The 5580-nt window shown below is 43.7% G+C and overlaps 1 pseudogene; it reads left to right on the top strand.

The window, feature by feature from the left end:
* The first annotated feature begins 1496 nt into the window (after positions 1-1496).
* LOC103656595 lies at positions 1497-2473 on the top strand (annotated as a pseudogene).
* Positions 2474-5580: the final 3107 nt, after the last annotated feature.

Genomic DNA, 5580 nt, shown 5'->3' with positions numbered 1-5580 from the left:
GATGGTCAGAGGGAGAAGCAGACTCCCCACTGATCTGGGAGCCAGATGCTGGACTAAATCCCGGGACTCCAGGATCATGACCTGAGCCGAAGGCAGACGCTTAACTAACGGAGCCACCCAGGCACCCCCACTAAGAAAAACTGCTTAAGAGTAAAGTTAATCCATCACTACATTAAGATGTTACAATAAATATTAATCTAAGCTCTAGACACCATGAGTTTAATTCAAATGTTAACTAAAAGATTTCTCCTGGCCCAGAAATACCTTATTTTCCCATGACTCTACTTTGCTAGTTTCCTAGTTTGACACTACCTTAATCTTCCTCTATTGATATAGACTATCACAAGAGACCCTGTCTGCAGAAGACCAGCACGATGAGTAATAGGAAATGCTGGAGAAGGAAGAGATGACTAGAAGCAGAAGAGACAGAGTTCCTAGTCCTTTTTCATAAGCAATGTGGAGCTGATTCATTTGTCTGGCAGAGAGCCTGCCCTTGAGGAATGAGGGAACGCTCCAGTAGTGACCAGTGATGGGAAGAAGATAGCACAGGATGAGCGGACCCCAGGAAGCAAGAGAGCTGCATGCATGAGTGGGCACCCCTGGAAGACGGTGCATCCAGGCCGTGACATGAAGACAAGTGAGAGAAGAATGACTAGACACCCCACAGATGCCCAACCAGGCTGGTGGGGTGCACCTAGCAGAGGAAGAGGCAGCTCACCAAGACGCATTCCACTTAGTGCCCTAATGATGCCAACCGTCACATAAATGATTCAGGTCAGAGTGGGGGCACAGAGAGCCTGGGCTGGGACTCAGGAGGCCTGTGCTCCGGACACAGCTGTTACTGCAATTCTCTGTGAACCTAAGCCCGTTGCTTTACCTCTCTGTGCCTCATTTTCTCTATAAAATGAAAACAACAAACAAACAAACAAACAAACAAAGGGAGGAGGGGAGGGGAGGAAAGAAAGAAATGAGGAAAACTCTCAGCTCTTTCTAAGACACCCCAACGACACTGCCCATTGTCCAGCCGACTGGGGAAAAGCGTCTACCAGCCACAGACCAGGTCATTGACATGACAGTACCAGGGCGTCACGGCAGAGTGCACAGGGGTGGAAGTCCTTCGGACGAGTGAAAAATGCACTCAACAGACAATGGAGAAAACCATGCTCAAGGCCAGGCTGTGTACAACTTTGAACATGTTACTGGCTTGGGGTAGAAAAAGCCTGGTTTCTTCTCTGCTAAAGATTTATGAGTAAATATAAGCCCTCCGCTCTCCAAGGCTGCCTTATATCTCTTGGTGAATCATGGTTCTTTGCACTATTTTCCCAAAAACGTCTGTGTGGTGCCTACTGTGTATGCAGCATGACTGAAGACGCTGAATGGGGTTTTTAAAATAAGATACTGGACCATAAGCTCCAGATGGAGGGAAAAGCAAACACAGAAGAAATTAAGTGGCCAGATGATTGATACAGATGCTAAGTGTTATTTTTTTTTTTCCTAATTCTTTGCAGAGTGTCCAACAAAGAGAATGGAAGAGGCGGACCTACTCAATCAAACCACTTCCGTGACATATATTCGGCTTAGAGGCTTATCTATCAATCAGAAGGTGCAGATGACTGTGTTTGCCGCGTTCCTCACTTCCTATGTCCTGACACTGATTGGGAACATCCTCATTGTCGTAACTATTATCTATGACCGCCAGCTCCATACCCCTATGTATTTCTTCCTCAGTAACCTATCTTTTATTGATGTCTGCCACTCCACGGTCCCTGTCCCCAAGATGCTCAGAGATACGTGGTCAGAAGAGAAGCTCATCCCCTTTGAGGTCTGTGTCACCCAGATGTTCTTCCTGCACCTCTTTGCCTGCACCTAGATCTTTCTCCTCACCGTCATGGCCTATGATCGGTACATGGCAATTTGCAAACCCCTGCAGTACATGACAGTGATGAACTGGAAAGTATGTGTGCTGCTGGCTGTGGCCCTCTGGACGGGGGGCACCATCCACTCCATATCGCTGACTTCCCTCACCATCAAGCTGCCCCACTGTGGTCCTGATGAGATTGACAGCTTCTTCTGGGATGTGCCTCAGGTGATCAAACTGGCCTGCACGGACACCCACATCATTGAAATCCTCATCGTCTCCAACAGCGGGCTGATCTCGGTGGTCTCTTTCGTGGTCCTCGTGGTGTCCTATGCAGTCATCCTGGTGAGCCTGAGGCAGCAGATCTCCGAAGGCAGGCAGAAGGCCTTATCCACCTGTGCAGCACACCTTGCCGTCGTCACACTCTTCCTGGGACACTGCATCTTCATCTATTCCCGTCCATCCACCAGCCTCCTGGAGGACAAGGTGGTGTCTGTGTTCTTCACCGCAGTGACCCCTCTGTGGAACCACATCGTCTATACTCTCAGGAATGAAGACATGAAGAATGCCTTGAACAAGTTCATGGGGAGGTTGGAGGAGAGAGGGAAAAAATGACAATGTCTAGGCTCTTAAGAGGCCTGGTGCTCCACATCCAAGAGATGCCTTGCAAAGAATAAGTCACCAAACATTTATCGGGCTTTGCCACTTATGAATTCTCTTCGGTCCAATATTTGACAATCATACCAGTAGCTGTGATTTTCAGGATCTTTCATATGCTGGCAATTGTTCTAGGCACTCTATATTTACTCCATGCCCACAGCCACTTGAGAGGTAGGTTTTACGCTTGTTTACAATGATGGAACGAAAGCTCAGAGAGAGCCAACGGCATGCCCAAGGTCACCCAGCTAGGAAATGCTGGAGGCAGGTATTAAGCCAAGTGCATCAGCACAAACTCATGCTATTTTCACTACACCACGTCGCCTCTCCGGGCTGTTGTCTTAGGGTGGTAACTAATGTTGAAATGAACCTTTAGATTGCCGGGCAGCACTTGACTACATCATTCACTCAGATGCTTGCCTAAATGGCTCAGCAAACACCAGTGACTCAGACCAAGTGAGTTTGCTTATGACTTCAGTCATGTAGAAAGAAGACTTTGAGTCACTGAAGGTACTGATATCCTCAAGTGGCCAGGAAAAATCTGCCATCAGAGCAATGAAATGGGGATAACTTACTATTCATTCATTTGACAAATTTTTACCGAGCACCTATTATGTGCTAAGGACCAGGCTTACAATCACACACACACACAAACACACACACACACACACTGAATGTTGATAGAGAGATTTAGAAAAGACTGTCTTCAGAGTGGAGAGGCAAAGAGGGTCTCTTTGACAAATGACATAGAAGCTAAGGGGCGCCTGGGTGGCACAGCGGTTAAGCATCTGCCTTCAGCTCAGGGCGTGATCCTGGCGTTATGGGATCAAGCCCCACATCAAGCTCCTCCGCTATGAGCCTGCTTCTTCCTCTCCCACTCCCCCTGCTTGTGTTCCCTCTCTCGCTGGCTGTCTCTCTCTGTTGAATAAATAAATAAATAAATCTTTAAATAAAAAAAAAGAAGAAGAAGCTAAGATCTGAAAGATGAAGAGGAGGCACGCATGAAAAAGACAGGTGATGAACATTCTAGGCAGAGGAAATGGCAGGTTTTGGGAAAGACCCTGGCTTGGTCCAAGCACAGAAAGGGTAGTGTGGTTACAGCTTAGACCCTAAGGCAGAGAATGGTGAGAGATGACGGTGAAGAGGTCAAAAGAATACTTTCACATCCTCTCAAGGGTCAACCAGCTTTAAAAAATGTGCCAAGATAAGGCAAGGGGGAAGAAAGTCTTTTTAAATGGTACTGGATCATCTAGGTAGATGGGAAATATTAATCTCAACCCTCATCTCACAGCATGTATCAAAGGAAACTTAAAATGGATCACAAACCTAAAATTTATAGCTGAACTGTAAAATTTCTGAAAGAAACTAGGAGAAAATCTTCGAGACTTCGGGGACGTGAAGATTTCTTAGGACACAAAAGGCATCAATCTTAAAAGTAAAAGAATGATAAGTAAGACTTAATCCAAATATAAACTTCCACTCTTCAAAATATATCATTCAGAAAATAAAACTGCAAGCCATAGCATGAGAAAAAATATTACCAAGACATATATCCAACAAAGGTCTTGTATCCAGAATATACAAAGAATACTTTGTTTACTCTTAAAACATAGTGACAAGAAGAAAAAACTAATCATAATAAATGAGTAAAAATTTGGACAGACACATCACAACACGAGATATAGGAAAGGATAATAAGCAGATGAAAAGATTCTCAGCATCATCAGTAATTAGGAAAATGAAGAGTAAACCACAGGAATTTTAGGCCTCAGTAGAAGGCCTAAAATTAAATATTGACAATAACATTTATTGGATGTTAAACTCCTCTACTTCTGATGAGAACATAAAATCTTACAACCACTTTGGGGGCACCTAGCTGACTCAGTCAGTGGAGCGTGAGACTCTTCATCTCAGGGTCATGAGTTCGAGCCCCACAGCAGGGGTAGAGTTTATTTAAAGATAAACAACTTCAAAAAGTCATACAACCACTTGGAAAAACAGCCTTCTGGTTTCTTATGAGCTGAACATGCACTTACTATATGATCCAAGAATTCTACTCCTAGGTATTTACCCAGGAGAAATGAAGACCTGTGGCCAAAATAACCTGTAAATAAACATTTATATCTACTTTACTCACAACTGCCAAAAACTGAAAACACCCAAATGTCCACCAGTAAATGACTGAATAAACAACTGTGGCATACCCATACCATGAGATATTATTCAACAATAAGAAGAAACAAACTGCTAATACCCACAAAAGACATAGGTTAATCTCAGAAGCAGCATGCAGAGCTAAAGAATTCAGGCACAGAAAAGTTCGTACTGTATGATTCAATGGATATGAAGCTCTAGGAAAGATACATCTAATTCATAGCGACAAAAATCAGACGCTTGCATGCTTGGGTGGAGATAGAGGGATTGGCTGGGAAGGGACTGAAGAAACTCTCTGGGTGATGGAAATGCCCTATATCTTGACCGGAGACATGGTTATGTGGGTGTATATATACCTTTGTCAAAATTCCTCAAACTGTCCAATTAAAATGCATGCATGTTATGGAACTAAATTCTACACCAATAAACCTTATTTTACAGTAAGTTCTTTATACATTTCCACCTTGATCTTATCAAAGTATTATGAAAAATACAAAATAGATGCAGGAATGAGGAATCACGTTCAAAGTAACAGTTTAATTCACTATAAATCATTGACGGCTTAAATAAACACCTTGAATCTAAATTGAAAGGCAAAATTAAAACCACTTTAATTTATAGAACCTAAGTGTGATATCACTTCCCAGAGGCAATAACCCACAGAATCCACAAATCAAGAAAATAAGTTCTCTCACAAGTGTACCTGTTCCTGAAACTCAGTCCATGCCCCAAATTGTGATCTTTTACTAGTGAAGGCAGAAGGCTTCTTTAAAGTTTTCCAGATTCTTTTTTTTTTTCAGATTTTATTTATTTATTTGAGAGAGTGAGAGAGCACGAGCGGGGTGAGGGGCAGAGGGAGAAGCAGAGTCCCCTCTGAGCAGGGAGCTGCACTCCAGGCTCCATCCTAGGAC

Source organism: Ursus maritimus, unplaced genomic scaffold, assembly GCF_017311325.1.
Source record: "Ursus maritimus isolate PB19 unplaced genomic scaffold, ASM1731132v1 scaffold_134, whole genome shotgun sequence".
NCBI lineage: Eukaryota > Metazoa > Chordata > Mammalia > Carnivora > Ursidae > Ursus > Ursus maritimus.
The sequence above is the reverse complement of the archived record's forward strand: the minus strand, read 5'-3'. Positions and strand labels throughout refer to the sequence as shown.